Below are 17,760 nucleotides of genomic sequence, written 5' to 3'. Positions count from 1 at the left end.
TTAGACTGCTGTTGGACTGAGAAACTAACAGCCTCTGTTTCTTCATCTTTAGACTGCTGTTGGACTGAGAAACTAAGAGAGTAGAGACGCACTACTAAGCTAATCAATGAACAACCCTCAACTATATTATTGAGCAGAAGTATAGCATTCTGGGAAAAACAGAGGAGAGAGAAATACTAATGAATGAATGAGCCTCTTGCTAGCTTAAATGTAGCAAAGCGCAGTGGAAGAGGGTCTATAACATTCTTTATAGCTCGCCGCTTTCCTGCAACAGAAAACAACCCATGTGATGACGGTAGCAGAGTAGCTGTTGTTGACCCTGGTGTGACAGACTAAACCACTGATCAGAAAATAACCGGTGACATCAGTCACACATAGCCTGGCTGTAGGCTGTAGTCTCTCTCACTCACTCCCTCACTCCCTCACTCACTCACTCACTCCCTCACTCCCTCACTCCCTCACTCCCTCACTCCCTCACTCCCTCACTCCCTCACTCCCTCACTCCCTCACTCCTCACTCACTCACTCACTCCCTCACTCACTCACTCACTCACTCACTCACTCACTCACTCGGTCTCTTCCCGCTTCCCTGCGACCCCCCTCATCTCCCTCCCCCCACCCCTCATCTCCCTCTCCCCACAGCTCTGTCAGTCAGTCTGGCTGGTCGTAGGTGCATCCACTTTGAGGGCTTGCCTGCCTCTATAGACAGGGTCTAGTTTGGCAGGTGAGGGAGTACAGCAGCCTGAAAATGGTGAGAAAGGGAGAGAGAAGAGGGGGGGGAGAGAGAGAGAGACCCCCGGTAGAACCAGCCTATACAAGGCCGCATTCCTCTCCCTCCCTCTCTCTCCTCCTCCCCTCGAGCGAGAGCTGCGGTCGGTCCACCCACGCTCACACACACACACCCAGTCACCCGCCCCTCAACACTCCCAGTCAAACCCCCCTCCCCGTATCCCGTACACACAACTAATACAACTTGATTTGGGACGCAGACAGGATGTCAAATCACCATCACTTCACCTCTAAAAGGATTGGAGTAATCTCCTGACAAAATAGACATTATTCCAATGGAGTCACATCTATCAGGGCAGAGAGCAATCAGATACCATGATGATGGTGATGATGGAGTCACATCTATCAGGGCAGAGAGCAATCAGATACCATGATGATGGTGATGATGGAGTCACATCTATCAGGGCAGAGAGCAATCAGATACCATGATGATGGTGTCACATCTATCCAGGCAGAGAGCAATCAGATACCATGATGATGGTGATGATGGAGTCACATCTATCAGGGCAGAGAGCAATCAGATACCATGATGATGGTGATGATGGAGTCACATCTATCAGGGCAGAGAGCAACCAGATACCATGATGATGGTGATAATGGTGTCACATCTATCAGGGCAGAGAGCGATCAAATACCATGATGATGGTGATGGAGTCACATCTATCAGGGCAGAGAGCAATCAGATACCATGATGATGGTGATAATGGTGTCACATCTATCAGGGTAGAGAGCAATCAGATACCATGATGATGGTGTCACATCTATCAGGGTAGAGAGCGATCAAATACCATGATGACATCCCAGTTACATGAGTTCTCTCCCTCTCTATTACCCAGTCTCTCGCTCTCCTCATTACCCAGTCTCTCTCATACACTTCTTATTATCCAGTCTCTCTCTCTCTATTACCCAGTCTCTCTCTCTCTATTACCCAGTCTCTCGCTCTCCTCATTACCCAGTCTCTCTCTCTCTATTACCCAGTCTCTCTCTCTCTATTACCCAGTCTCTCGCTCTCCTCATTACCCAGTCTCTCTCTCTCCTCATTACCCAGTCTCTCTCTCTCTATTACCCAGTCTCTCGCTCTCCTCATTACCCAGTCTCTCTCATACACTTCTTATTATCCAGTCTCTCTCTCTCTATTACCCAGTCTCTCTCTCTCTATTACCCAGTCTCTCGCTCTCCTCATTACCCAGTCTCTCTCATACACTTCTTATTATCCAGTCTCTCTCTCTCTATTACCCAGTCTCTCTCTCTCTATTACCCAGTCTCTCTCTCTCTATTACCCAGTCTCTCGCTCTCTATTACCCAGTCTCTCTCATACACTTCTTATTATCCAGTCTCTCTCTCTCTATTACCCAGTCTCTCGCTCTCCTCATTACCCAGTCTCTCTCTCTCTATTACCCAGTCTCTCTCTCTCTATTACCCAGTCTCTCTCTCTCTATTACCCAGTCTCTCTCTCTCTATTACCCAGTCTCTCGCTCTCCTCATTACCCAGTCTCTCTCTCTCTATTACCCAGTCTCTCTCTCTCTATTACCCAGTCTCTCTCTCTCTATTACCCAGTCTCTCTCTCTCCTCATTACCCCGTCTCTCTCTCTCTATTACCCAGTCTCTCTCTCTCTATTACCCAGTCTCTCTCTCTCTATTACCCAGTCTCTCTCTCTCTATTACCCAGTCTCTCTCTCTCTCTCTATTACCCAGTCTCTCTCTCTCTCTCTATTACCCAGTCTCTCTCTCTCTCTCTATTACCCAGTCTCTCTCTCTCTATTACCCAGTCTCTCTCTCTCTATTACCCAGTCTCTCTCTCTCTATTACCCAGTCTCTCTCTCTCTCTATTACCCAGTCTCTCTCTCTCTATTACCCAGTCTCTCTCTCACTGACCTGTCTGTTACTCCCTGTCTGTCGTTCTCTCTCAAATTCCCTGACTGTGTCTGTCTCTCTCACACTGTCTCAATCTTCTCTCCCTCCCCCTCTCTCCCCCCTCCCTCTCCTATCATCATCCTCTCTCCCTCTCCCCCGCGCTCCCTCTGGCTTCCTGTCAAATTAATGACTGCTCCTCTCACTTCAGTATGTTGGGTATTTAAATCTCTCCTTCAATCTAAGACCGACAGGGAGAGAGAGTTAACGAACTAGCCTAGGCATCCATCAATCCATCGATGAAAGAGCTGGTCTATAGAGCATCAAGATTAGAGCACGACCGATACGGGAGTTTTGGATCCGATACCGATTTCTGATTTTAGAGTGGAATATTCACCAATATTTTTATCATCATTATAGAAAATTAAATAAAATCTGTATGGGAGTTGATGTGGAAACCGGCTTCTAGGGGCAACAGTGAACGCTGTTACCTTCAAGTAGGTTTTGGTTTGCTAGGGCGTTGAGGACAGGGATGGTGGATGGGCGTCAGCATCTGCTTCTGATTCCAAAGGTCGCAAGTCAGAATCCAGCGATAGAAAGTTGTTTTTGAGATTTTTGTTTTAAGCCTCTCTTAAACCTTAACTCTTACCTTAACCATTCGGAGTTAATGCCTAAACTTAACCTTAAATTTTGCAACAACTTCGAAATTTGACGTTCGAGAAACACGGATGAATGTCTAACGCTGACGTGAGGCTGTGAGAGCTAGTTGCTTAAAAAAAACCTAGAAAGATACTCAGAAAGCTGATTTCTCAAATTTGAGGAAAGAACGTTCATGTAAACACCACATAACATTCAAGAGCCCCACAAAGACGATATTTTTCAAGCAATATGAATCCGGTTAGATGGTGAGCCTACTAAGGCTAGAGATACAGTTGGTCTTCAACGATGAGTCATCAGTGAGGAGGTGGAACACCACTAGTGAAGGAGACATTTCTGCGCTTCATAAAACATCCACTGCGCTTCATAGGACTTCCACTGCGCTTCAGAGGACTTCCACTGCGCTCCAGAGGACTTCCACTGCGCTCCAGAGGACTTCCACAGCGCTCCAGAGGACTTCCACAGCGCTTCATAGGACTTCCACAGCGCTTCATAGGACTTCCACAGCGCTTCATAGGACTTCCACAGCGCTCCAGAGGACTTCCACAGCGCTTCATAGGACTTCCACAGCGCTTCATAGGACTTCCACAGCGCTTCATAGGACTTCCACTGCGCTCCAGAGGACTTCCACAGCGCTCCAGAGGACTTCCACAGCGCTCCAGAGGACTTCCACAGCGCTCCAGAGGACTTCCACAGCGCTTCAGAGGACTTCCACAGCGCTTCATAGGACTTCCACAGCGCTTCATAGGACTTCCACAGCGCTTCATAGGACTTCCACAGCGCTTCATAGGACTTCCACTGTGCTTCAAGGCTTGCTATAAAATGACATGGAACGACCCATATCATGCTAAAATTAGGCAACGACGAGCTGGCCGGGGCGACGAGGCCGTTCTGTGCTTCCTATGTATGACTCATCACACACACAAACTAACATCAACCAGGACCGGCTCTGCTCAGTCCGCTGCACGGCTCCAAATATAGCCCACAGCTGGGGGAGGATGCAGTGCACACAGACAGACAGATGAAGGGAACTGTCCAGCACTATAGCCTACCTATACAAACAGAGTTGGTTTATGCTGCTGGCTGCATACACACCAGGGTTTCCTTTAGAACTTGACTGACCTTCACAGAGCCCTGACCTCAACCCCCCCACATCGAAACACCTTTGGGATGAACACACATTTTGGAAGAAGACCTTGACAGTCAAATACATTTGTCAATCTACACAGGAGAGCACAAATAAAATCACCTGTGGTCCCAGTTGTTCTGGAAAGCAGGCAGCCGCTCATTCCATTCAACACCAGACTGTTCACAAACGCACACACACACACACACACACACACACACACACACACACACACACACACACACACACACACACACACACACACACGAAAATAAGGCATTAGGGAGAGGGTGCAACAACAGCTTCAACATGGTCTAACCATTTCAGGAGAATGTGTTATTCCAACACCAAAGCAGCTTGCCAACCAGCCCGCCTCTCTGCCAGAAGGTGTGTGTGTGTGTGCGCTACGTGCGTTGCAGTCCAGTCTCGTTGGTTTGTGGTTGTTGACACATCATATAAAATTGTTTGCTTGTGTAAGATTTGGGATGTGCTTCCCCTGGTCCACACAGACTGGTCCTGATGTTCTTCCCCTGGTCCACACAGACTGGTCCTGATGTTCTTCCCCTGGTCCACACAGACTGGGCCTGATGTTCTTCCCCTGGTCCACACAGACTGGGCCTGATGTTCTTCCCCTGGTCCACACAGACTGGGCCTGATGTTCTTCCCCTGGTCCACACAGACTGGTCCTGATGTTCTTCCCCTGGTCCACACAGACTGGTCCTGATGTTCTTCCCCTGGTCCACACAGACTGGGCCTGATGTGCTTCCCCTGGTCCACACAGACTGGTCCTGATGTTCTTCCCCTGGTCCACACAGACTGGGCCTGATGTGCTTCCCCTGGTCCACACAGACTGGTCCTGATGTTCTTCCCCTGGTCCACACAGACTGGGCCTGATGTGCTTCCCCTGGTCCACACAGACTGGTCCTGTACTGCCTTAGCTGTGTACTACTAGAGGTGTGAACCATTAAAACAGTGAAGGATGTCTGCACAAAATAAATGCACTAAAATGAAATATAATATTCTATCACAGTGGTCTGCTAGCAACAAGACCTTCTCAGCACAAATGTAGTCATCTAAATTCAAAGCTTTTTCCAATATTACAATGAATGTAAGGAGTAGACTATGTATGCAGTGTTGTTGAAGTATCCAAATCAACGGAAGAAAACAAGGACATGCCTGTTGGAAAGATGTCTAGTCATTATTAGCCTGGTTCTGTATGGTATGCACATTAAGGGACAGGCCAGGTCATTACTTTAAAAAAAAAAATATATAAACCGAAATTGGTGCGATCCAAAAAATTACTGTTGTCTATTAACAATGACAAGCCACCGGGGTCTGACAACTTGGATGGAAAATTACTGGGGATAATAGCGGACGATATTGCCACTCCTATTTGCCATATCTTCAATCTAAGCCTACTAGAAAGTGTGTGCCCTCAGGCCTGGAGGGAAGCAAAAGTTATTCCCCTACCTAAGAATAGTAAAGCCCCCTTTATTGGCTCAAATAGCCGACCAATTAGCCTGTTACCAACCCTTAGTAAACTATTGGTAAAAATTGTGTTTGACCAGATAAAATGCTATTTTACAGTAAACAAATTGAAAACAGACTTTCAGCACGCTTATAGGGAAGGACATTCAACAAGCACAGCACTTACACAAATGACTGATGGTTGGCTGAGAGAAATTGATGATAAAAAGATTGTGGGGGCTGTTTTGTTAGACTTCAGTGCAGCTTTTGAAATGATCGATCATAGTCTGTTGCCGGAAAAACGTATGTGTTATGGCTTTACACCCCCTGCTATATTGTGGATAAAGAGTTACCTGTCTAACAGAACACAGAGGGTGTTCTTTAATGGAAGCCTCTCAAACTTAATCCAGGAAGAATCAGGAATTCCCCAGGGCAGCTGTCTAGGCCCATTACTTTTTTCCATCTTTACTAACGACATGCCACTGGCTTTGAGTAAAGCCAGTGTGTCTATGTATGCGGATGACTCAACACTATACACATCAGCTACTACGGCAACTGAAATAACTGCAACACTTAAAGAGTTGCAGTTAGTTTCAGAATGGGTGGCAAGGAATAAGTTAGTCCTAAATATTTCCAAAACTAAAAGCATTGTATTTGGGTCAAATCATTCACTAAACCCTAAACCTCAACTACATCTCATAATGAATAATGTGGAAATTGAGCAAGTTGAGGTGACTAAACTGCTTGGAGTAACCCTGGATTGTAAACTGTCAAGTATGAAAATGTATGCACTCTGGATAAGAGCGTCTGCTAAATGACAAAATGTAAAAATGTAATGGTCAAAGCATAGATACAACAGTAGCTAAGATGGGGAGAAGTATGTCCATAATTAAGCGCTGCTCTGCCTTCTTAACAACATTATCAACAAGGCAGGTCCTACAGGCCCTAGTTTTGTCACACCTATACTACTGTTCAGTAGTGTGGTCAGGTGCCACAAAGAGGGACTTGGATAAATTGCAGTTGGCTCAGAACAGGGCAGCACGGCTGGCCCTTAAAAGTACACGGACAGCTAACATTAATGACATGCATGTCAGTCTCTCCTGGCTTAGAGTGGAAGAGAGATTGACTTCATCACTGCTTGTTTTTGTATGAGGTGTTGACAAGCTGAATGTACCGAGCTGTCTGTTTGGAATACTGGCACACAGCTCGGACACTCATGCATACCACACAAGACATGCCACCAGAGGTCTCTTCACAGACCCCGAGTCAACAACAGACTATGGGAGGCGCACAGTACTACATAGAGCCATGACTACATGGAACTCTATTCCACATCAGGTAACTGATGCAAGCAGTAGAATCAGATTTTTTTTTTAAACAGGTAAAAATACACCTTATGGAACAAATGCCTTGGCAGCAGCTAATGGGGATCCCTAATAAATACAAATACAAATCATGTTCTGGTGCCACCAACTGAAAACGTTTGTAGCACCAGTGGAAAAAGTTATGAACCCCGGCTATAACAGATTCACTGCAGTACCTCCAGGACTAGAGTTACAGTGCATTCGGAAAGTATTCAGACCCCTTCAATTTTTCACAATTTTGTTACGTTACAGCCTTATTCTAAAATGGATTAAATTACACGCAATACCCCATAATGACAAAGCGAAAACAGGTTTTTAGATTTTAAAAACAATTAAAATAAAATAATAAAAAGAAATACCTTAATACCTTATTTACATAAGTATTCATAAGTATTGCTATGAGAGACTCGAAATTGAGCTTAGGTGGTGGTACTCTGTAGCTCAATTGGTAGAGCATGGCGCTTGTAACGCCATGGTAGTGGGTTCGATCCCCGGGTCCACCCATACGTAAAAATGTATGCACACATGACTGTAAGTCGCTTTGGATATAAGCGTCTGCTAAATGGCATATTATTATTATTATTATTATTATTATTATTAGGTGCATCCTGTTTGCATTGATCATCCTTGAGATGTTTCTACAACTTGATTGGAGTCCACCTGTGGTAAATTCAATTAATTGGACATGATTTGGAAAGGCACACACCTGTCTACATAAGGTCCCACACTTGACAGTGCATGTCAGAGCAAAAACCAAGCCATGAGGTCGAAGGAATTGTCCGTAGAGCTCAGAGACAGGATTGTGTCAAAGCACAGATCTGGGGAAGGGTACCAAAAAATGTCTGCAGCATTGAAGGTCCCCAAGAACACAGTGGCCTCCATCATTCTTAAATGGAAGACATTTGGAACCACCAAGACTCTTCCTAGAGCTGGCCGCCTTGCCAAACTGAGGGGGAAAAGGGCCTTGGTCAGGGAGGTGACCAAGAACCTGATGGTCACTGACAGAGCTCCAGAGTTCCTCTGTGGAGATGGGAGAACCTTCCAGAAGGACAACTATCTCTGCAGCACTCCACCAAATCAGGCCGTCATGGCGTCACATCTGGAGGAATCCAGGCACCGCTCATCACCTGGCCAACACCATCCCTACGGTGAAGCATAGTGGTGGCAGCATCATGCTGTGGGGATGTGTTTCAGAGGCAGGGACTGGGAGACTAAACAGGATCGAGGGAAAGATGAACGGAGCAAAGTACAGAGAGATCCTTGATGAAAACCTGCTCCAGAGCGCTCAGGACCTCAGACTGGGGCGAAGATTCACCTTCCAACAGGACAACGACCCTAAGCACACAGCCAAGACAACGCAGGAGTGGCTTCGAGACAAGTCTCTGAATGTCCTTGAGTGGCCCAGCCAGAGCCCGGAGTTGAACCTGATCTAACATCTCTGGAGAGACCTGAGAATAGCTGTGCAGCTGCACCGTAACAAAATGTGGAAAACGTCAAGGGGTCTGAATACTTTCTGAATGCACTGTATGTATTTTACTGCAACACTGCATCCAAGTTTCTTAACATAGGCGTTTCAAAAGAGCTGTCAGTCAAAGCTCCCAGCCCACTCAGGACGTCTTTTCAAACTTCCTGGTAGTTAGCCGTGAGAGGTCTTTTCAAACTTCCTGGTAGTTAGCCGTGAGAGAGAAAGTACTTTCTATCCCCTAATATAGTATTAGGTGACCTATAATATTCTAGTCACTCAAAAGGCTATTTTACATGGACATCAGAGTAACTGAGACTATGGGGCTAGTCAAATCTGGCCAAAACTAGTCAACAACAGGACTATTACCTGTAAGAATTTTGAGGATAATGGCAACGACATAATAATAAAAAAACTAATATACCCCCGCTCTAACCCCTTTCCCAGCCCCCCAGCCCCCCAGCACCATAACCCAGCCCCATACCCCAGCACCACCCCCCAGCCCCCCAGCACCATACCCCAGCCCCCTAGCACCATACCCCAGCCCCCAGCACCATACCCCAGCCCCCCAGCACCATACCCCAGCCCCCCAGCACCATACCCCAGCCCCCCAGCACCATACCCCAGCCCCCCAGCACCATACCCCAGCCCCCAGCACCATACCCCCAGCCCCCTAGCACCATACCCCAGCACCATACCCCAGCCCCCAGCACCATACCCCAGCCCCCAGCACCATACCCCAGCCCCCCAGCACCACACCCCAGCCCCCCCAGCACCACACCCCAGCCCCCAGCACCATATCCCAGCCCCCCAGCACCATACCCCAGCCCCCAGCACCATACCCCAGCCCCCCAGCACCATACCCCAGCACCATACCCCAGCCCCCCAGCCCCACACCCCAGCACCATACCCCAGCCCCCCAGCCCCACACCCCAGCACCATATCCCAGCCCCCCAGCACCATACCCCAGCCCCCTAGCACCACACCCCAGCCCCCCAGCACCATACCCCAGCCACCCAGCACCATACCCCAGCCCCCCAGCCCCATACCCCAGCCACCCAGCACCATACCCCAGCCTCCCACCCCAGCCCCCCACCCCAGCACCATATCCCAGCACCATACACCCCAGCCCCTAGCACCACACCCCAGCCCCCAGCACCACACCCCAGCCCCCTAGCACCATACACCCCAGCCCCCCAGCACCATACCCCAGCCCCCCAGCACCATACCCCAGCACCATACCCCAGCACCATACCCCAGCACCATACCCCAGCCCCCCAGCACCAACAGGGTAGTTAGCCTATATTTAGCCAGCCTGGCAGGCAGCAGCAGCTTTAACAGTGGCTGTAGAGTCGACAGAGAGAACAGAAGGACACTTGTGTTTGACGGCGGGCCGGGAGAGCAGAGGTGGACTGAGGCCAAAAGGTGGTGGCTAATTCTGTCCCTGGCAGTTGGTACGGTGCTTGTTCTGCCATTAACTTTAGCCTACTTTATTCACGTTAGCCTACTAACCAAGACTCAAAAGACAGTTTGGGACGTGCATCATGGTCAAATCAACTGCTTGAAATAGGTAAGAAAATGACACCCATTTGTACAATGCAACACAAGGAGGATATATTTTTTTCTCATGCATGTGAAATCCTAAATCAGACGAAACAGACGCAGCCTACACAACACAGGCGAAAAAACAACAATCCCTTCACTCATACAATCCTATTTGCAATGTTAATGTTTGCGTTGGCCCCTGAGGAACTGTTCTGTGTGACTCATTCAGTGCGAGAGAGAGAGAGAGAGAGAGAGAGAGAGAGAGAGAAACCGAGAGCGAGCAAGAGAGCATGGATGGATAGGAGAGATATGTTGGATTAGGGAAAGAACGCGAGTGAAGGAAGCAGAGCAGCAAAACACAACCAGTTTGAGAAGCAGCAGCACGGAGCTCTGCTTTCAGTGGCCTGGCCTCAAATATGACAACCACAGAGACACTCCCTCTCCCTTCATCCCTTTAACCTCCCTCTCTCCCCAGCCTCTCAAGCTCACCCTCTCTGGGTCAGTGCCATGGGGAGTTAAGAGTCATCTGAGCCGGCTCTGAACTGAGAAGAGGGCCTGCTCTCCGACCTACTCACATCTAAACTACGGCATACAGACACTCCTTGTTCCGTTACTTCAGTCAGACTCAGAACTGATAGTAGCATCAAATGAACTGTTGTGGGTGTACTGAAATTAGGGCTGGGTGATAAATTAATTGAATTAATTAAATATGAATCCCATTTTAGACACTCACACCAAGCCCCTCCCCCTGCCACTCACACCAGGCCCCTCCCCCTGCCACTCACACCAGGCCCCTCCCCCTTCACACCAGGCCCCTCCCCCTGCCACTCACACCAAGCACCTCCCCCTGCCACTCACACCAGGCCCCTCCCCCTGCCACTCACACCAAGCCCCTCCCCCTGCCACTCACACCAAGCCCCTCCCCCTGCCACTCACACCAAGCCCCTCCCCCTGCCACTCACAACAACAGAGATGAGAGATTCACGTCCTCCTATCTCACAAGTGGATTCAACTCACTATTTGCATTTGAGGTTTGGTCCAACAGAATCGGTCATTTGGACACAAACAAACAAACATTTTACTGTAATAGAGGGGGCTTTAAATTCATACAAAATATTTGGTAGCACTAAAAAGTTTAGGAGCCCCACATGAAATTTAGGAGCCCCAGAGAATAAGATTGTTTAAATTGATTGGGATAGAGCCTTTATTGGGGCTATATGAATTCTTGCTAATTTTGAAGAACATGCTGCGCCCTAGAAACTAATATGTAACACTGTAAAGACATTCATTTTACATTTACATTTTAGTCATTTAGCAGACGCTCTTATCCAGAGCGACTTACAGTTAGTGAGTGCATACATTTTATTTATTTATTTTTTTAAATACTGGAATCGAACCCACAACCCTGGCGTTACAAACGCCATACTCTACCAAATGAGCTACATCCCTGCCGGCCATTCCCTCCCCTACCCTAGACGACGCTGGGCCAATTGTGCGCTGCCCCATGGGTCTCCCGGTCGCGGCCGGCTACAACAGAGCCTGGATTCGAACCAGGATCTCTAGTGGCACAGCTAGCACTGCGATGCAGTGCCTTAGACCACTGCGCCACTCGGGAGGACGCATTCATATATTATAAAAGCGAAAATGTTGATACGAATACCTGTCATTGAAATTAGTCATTTGTAGTAAAGGGGTGGGTGGTTTCAATAATATTGGTCAGGTATATCAGGTGATCTACAAATAAGTTTAGTTTATATTCATGTTTACCAATACTGATACCTGTTACGTTTTGGTCCCGTCTCATCATTTCTGCAAGCGGTTTAATTGCCAGTGCAAACAGGAGGGGGGAGGGGGGACATCCCTGTCTTGTGCCCCTTTCTAAAGCAATTTCATCAGATAATGTATTGTGTGTGTATATTTTTGCTTTAGGACATTTATATATATTTTTTTAATGTATTATTTCAGATGGAAAATTGAAAGCTTCCAAAGTTTTGAATAGAAAAGGCCATTCAAGGCAGGCAAAAGCCTTTTCGGCATCAGCCGCCATTGTTGATAAATCTATATCTTGTTGTTTAGCGTATTTGTATTAAACTGAAACCTGTTCTTGTATTTGTTTGTGTCTATTTTTTAAATAAACCGTTTAATTAATATGTATCAAGTCTGGTAAGACTTTTGCCATTCTATTGCTTATGAGCTTTGTTATTATTTCGTCACTATTTATTAAAAACTGGGTCTGTAAATCAGCAGGAGACTTCCGATTTTCCTGGTTTTAATATAACGGAAATAACCGTTTGATCCACTGAACTAGGAATCACTGAATTGAGTGACGTGTGTTGTTATGGGTGTAAATAGTGGATCTACTTTGTCCCAAACTGTTGAATAGAATTCTATGGGAAAGCAGTCCTGGCGCTTTTCTCCGCACAACTGTTTTAACAGTGGCTCATTTTTTATTCTTGGGTGATCTCTGTTTTCAGTGATTATTTTTTTGACTGCTGATAATTACTTCAGGGTTGTTGAGTCTAAAAGAAAGGCTGTAGGATCAGTCCAACTGTTGTTTAATTCTGATTTATATAGATTTTCATATAAGATTTTAAAAACGGTAATTAAAATCACATTGTTGTTCGTCATTCATGCATTTGTGTCTTTATCTTATAACATTATAACTGGTTTGGTGTGGATTAGTTTTGTGAGGGCTGCGAGATGTTTACCAGGTTTATTTGCCATTAAAATAGTATGCTTTATTTGAGTTAACCTGTAGTTCTCTTCAAAAGTAAAAGGCCATATTCCTGCTTAAATTCTTCTGCAAAAAACATTTTCAGAATACTCTAAAATCTCAGGATATAAAATGAGCGTGGGAAAAATAAAAAGAATAACTCACGATCTACTGCAGTCCTTTAAGCGGACCACAAAAACAGAGCAAATACTTAGGATGCTTAATAAGTGACAAAAAACAACAAATATATCCCATTACTCAACAACATGAAAGCAGATCTAATTAAACTGAACAATCGTCCCATAAATCTTACAGGCTATAATAAACCTCTTCAGAATGGCATGGCTCCCAATTTTCTTATATTTATTCTCGGTAATAACAATTACCCCACCGAAGACATTCAAAAAAAAAAAAAAGGTATACTCAGAATAAAAAGGGAAAAGTTTTACATTTTCCAAAGTCTGAGGGTGTTCTTAACCTTCCAGACTTGGAATTGTATCAACTCGCTACCCAGGGCTTTTACTTGTGACATATAGTTAAATGCACAAAAGAGGGACAATGGGTAACATATTGAAGATGCACATTCTCATCCCCAGAATCTTTTCACTTGTCTATTTTAAAGGCTAAAGCTAAGAACATGAACAACTTCATAGTTAAGAACACTATAACAATGAAACTTTTAGACAATAATCAATATCACTTCCTAAAAACCCAACCCTATGGAACAATCCTTGGATAGCTTTTCAGAATTCCCTGATAAATTGGTACCCATGGAAACTAAAGGTATAGAAACTGTAAATGACTTGGTAACAGGAAATACATTTATTTCCATGACAGAATTAAAAAGCAATTTTGGACTGACCCATGTAGATATTTTCAAATACATGCAACTTAAAAGTTTCATAAAGAAATTTTGATTCGAAATCTTTTGGACATCAGAGCAATCTTGAGGGAATCATATTTGAGTCAGAAAAATAAATTCATATGATAGGTAATATATACAAAACCTTGCAGAGAGCCGATCCAACTGACAATCTATTAGTTTTTTTCTTCTTCTATTGCAACCAAGACTTAAAAATAAACGATATTGGCACAAGATGGAGGGAATGTTGGAACATAACTAACATCATTACGGGGCGCTTTCTCCACAGAGCCAGACGGGGTCCTTTCTCCACAGAGCCAGACGGGTCCCTTTCTCCACAGAGCCAGACGGGGCCCTTTCTCCACAGAGCCAGACGGGGCCCTTTCTCTACTTCCACAGAGCCAGACGGGGCCCTTTCTCTACTTCCACAGAGCCAGACAGAGCCTTTTCTCTACTTCCCCAGAGCCAGACGGGGCACTTTCTCCACAGAGCCAGACGGGGCCCTTTCTCCACAGAGCCAGACGGGTACCTTTCTCCACAGAGCCAGACGGGGCCCTTTCTCCACAGAGCCAGACGGGGCCCTTTCTCCACAGAGCCAGACGGGGCCCTTTCTCCACAGAGCCAGACGGGGCCCTTTCTCCACAGAGCCAGACGGGGCCCTTTCTCCACAGAGCCAGACGGGGCCCTTTCTCCACAGAGCCAGACGGGGCCCTTTCTCCACAGAGCCAGACGGGGCCCTTTCTCTACTTCCACAGAGCCAGACGGGGCCCTTTCTCTACTTCCACAGAGCCAGACAGAGCCTTTTCTCTACTTCCCCAGAGCCAGACGGGGCACTTTCTCCACAGAGCCAGACGGGGCCCTTTCTCTACTTCCACAGAGCCAGACGGGGCCCTTTCTCTACTTCCACAGAGCCAGACAGAGCCTTTTCTCTACTTCCCCAGAGCCAGACGGGGCACTTTCTCCACAGAGCCAGACGGGGCCCTTTCTCCACAGAGCCAGACGGGTACCTTTCTCCACAGAGCCAGACGGGGCCCTTTCTCCACAGAGCCAGACGGGGCCCTTTCTCCACAGAGCCAGACGGGGCCCTTTCTCCACAGAGCCAGACGGGGCCCTTTCTCCACAGAGCCAGACGGGGCCCTTTCTCTACAGAGCCAGAAGGGGCCCTTTCTCCACAGAGCCAGACGGGGCCCTGGTCACACAGCAAAATATTTTGCCGCATATGCAACCTAATTGGTTGCACTTTAGATCCCTGGTAATAGAGGACAATTTAACCTTTCTAAAGATACCCTTTATGTCTCAACTCGTCAAATTGCGGAGAGTAGACACTACTAAAAACAGGAGTATCAATGAACACCATTCTGGATTATGTTCAGTTTGTCGCGCGCAGCATTGTGGTACCACTAGCAGCATTTTAGCCAAAGACTGTTATACCAGCTGTCTAGTCTGTTTTATAAATGTGCAATTGGCAACTCATTCTCATTCTGAGAAATTAGGTAGGCCATTTGATTTCAACATCTTAAAGTGGACAGGCTAGCATGCTGTTCAAACAGTTGGAGACGGACAGAAGGGTGTGTTCATAACAATTCAACTGCTCTACCTTGTTAGCTAGCAAATAGATCCATGTTGGCTAAACTTGAAATATAAAAGATCAGCTGGCTACTCACTAGGACGTGGGCTTGTGCTTGAGAAATTGTTTATGAGACCTGTGTTCATTTTCTATAATACCTGATAAAATAAGTTAGTCATTATTAGTGAATGTGCATGGTTCTGGTTAAAATTCTAACAAAAAGGGTATTTTCCATAGACAGCCTTGATAGCCAGATGAGTGATTATTGCAAAAAAAAAAGCAGGTTAAACTATTTTGATAAAATAATTAAATTATTAGTGGGTCTTTTGGTTGTGGAAGGCTTATATTTAGCCTGGGTATAATTTCACAAGCCCTGAATTTATTAGATTATTGCTGACTGTTTGAAATGTAGTATATTTGACCTTTAAAATGTACAACAAAGCTTATTTAGAGAAAACATTTAGAAAAATCGAGATATTGTAAGTCAGCCATAAGTTTGAGAAGAAAGAAAATGTTTGCAATTTTCACTTGGCTGTCAGACTGACAACATGCATTCTTCCTTAGGAGGAAGGAAGGAGCCGACGGTAATTGTCTGTGCTGCGCTAGGCTAATCATCGCTAATGAGATTAGAACAAAGCCACACTCATCTAATGAAACCTGAACGACTAAGGTCATTAGTAAAAGGCTTTAGGCCCTCTGTTTAACCAACACAGGTCCTTATGGTTCATCCCAAATGGCACCTCATTTCCTTTATAGTGCACTACTTTGACCAGGGTCCATTTGAATAGGATGCCATTTGGGATGCATCCTATCTCACTCTTTGCTGGTTGGTCTTTTCTGGTGGATAGCAGATTATTGGTCCATCTGTCATTGGGCTTCAGTGATTGGTTGACACAGGTCAAAGTGCATGACCTTTCCCAGACTGGCCACTGCCCATACCTTCACACTTTGACCCCATGACCCTACTTGACCCCGGTGTGACCCTGTTTGGCTCCTTTTGGAATGTTTTGGGTAGGAGGAGGAAAGAGCAACAGCTGGGAACCGGGAAATGTGTGCCTCTGCCCTGTCAGTGTTTCCTAGGGACGGGGAGATACCAGTATCGCGATACTCGTTAGTATATTGGCAAGGAAACAAAACACAAAGCGGGTTTAACTTCTATAGGAAAACAGCCCTAATTACATTTACATTTACATTTTGGTCATTTAGCAGACGCTCTTATCCAGAGCGACTTACAGTTAGTGAGTGCATACATTTTCATACTGAAATACCTCACCTTTCGAGGATAACGGCACTGAGCCTTTTTCTAAAATGTTTAATGAGTTGGAGAACACATTGGGAGGGATCGTAGTCCATTCCCCCATACAGAATCCTTCCAGATCCTTGATATCCTACGTTCGCGCTTATGGACTGCCCTCTACAATTCAAACCAAAGGTTTTCAATGGGTTTCAAGTCCGGAGACTGAGATGGCCGTTGCAAAATGTTGATTTTGTGGCCAATTAAAATAATTTCTTTGTGTATTTTGATGTGGCCAATTAACAATGTATTTGTGGATTCTGATGTTGGAAACAAACACCATTATGTTGTCATCCACTCACATTTTACACTCTGTACAAATCATTAGGAACACCTTCCTAATACTGCGTTACAGCCCCCTTTGCCCTCAGAACAAGTCTCAATTTGTCGGGGCATGGACTCTACAAGGTGTCGAAAGCGTTCCACAGGGATGCTGGCCCATGTTAACTCCAACGCTTCCCACAGTTGTGTCAAGTTGGCTGGATGTCCTTTGGGTGGTGGACAATTCTTGATACACACAGGAAACTGTTGAGCGTGAAAAACTCCAGCAGCGTTGCAGTTCTTGACACAAACTGGTGCGCCTAGCACCTATTACAATACCCCGTTCAAAAGCTCTTAAATATTTTGTCTTGCCCATTCACAAACAGACCTACACAATCCGTCTCAAAGCTTAAAATTACTTCTTTAAGCCGTCTCCTCCCCTTCATCTACACCAGGGGTGTCAAACTCATTTTAGCTCAGGGGCCACATGGAGGAAAATCTATTCCCAAGTGGGCCGGACTGGAAAAATCATGGTATATATAACTTAAAAACAACAACTTCAGATTGTTTTCTTTGTTTTAATACGATCAACATACAACATAAAGCTGGAGCCTGAGGACAGTGTGTCCAAAATAGTACAAGCACAACATCACTATTAATCATAAAACACGTCAAGTTTATTTGAAAATTCTAAAGAAAAAGAACACACAAACACACAATGCCTCAGTGATTAACAGAACTGTTTCACAGATCACAGAACTATATCAGGGTGTCATTTCTCAGGCAGAAATGTAGATAAAAA

At 45.9% G+C, this 17,760-nt stretch overlaps 1 protein-coding gene across 2 annotated transcripts in view; it reads right to left on the bottom strand.

The window, feature by feature from the left end:
* The window catches only part of LOC121535384 (CTD small phosphatase-like protein), a 47,142-nt gene that overhangs the window by 19,008 nt on the left and 10,374 nt on the right, over positions 1–17,760 (bottom strand). The gene's annotated exons all lie outside the window — the stretch shown is intronic.

This window comes from Coregonus clupeaformis, chromosome 21, assembly GCF_020615455.1.
Source record: "Coregonus clupeaformis isolate EN_2021a chromosome 21, ASM2061545v1, whole genome shotgun sequence".
NCBI classification, from domain to species: Eukaryota; Metazoa; Chordata; class Actinopteri; order Salmoniformes; family Salmonidae; genus Coregonus; species Coregonus clupeaformis.
The sequence above is the reverse complement of the archived record's forward strand: the minus strand, read 5'-3'. Positions and strand labels throughout refer to the sequence as shown.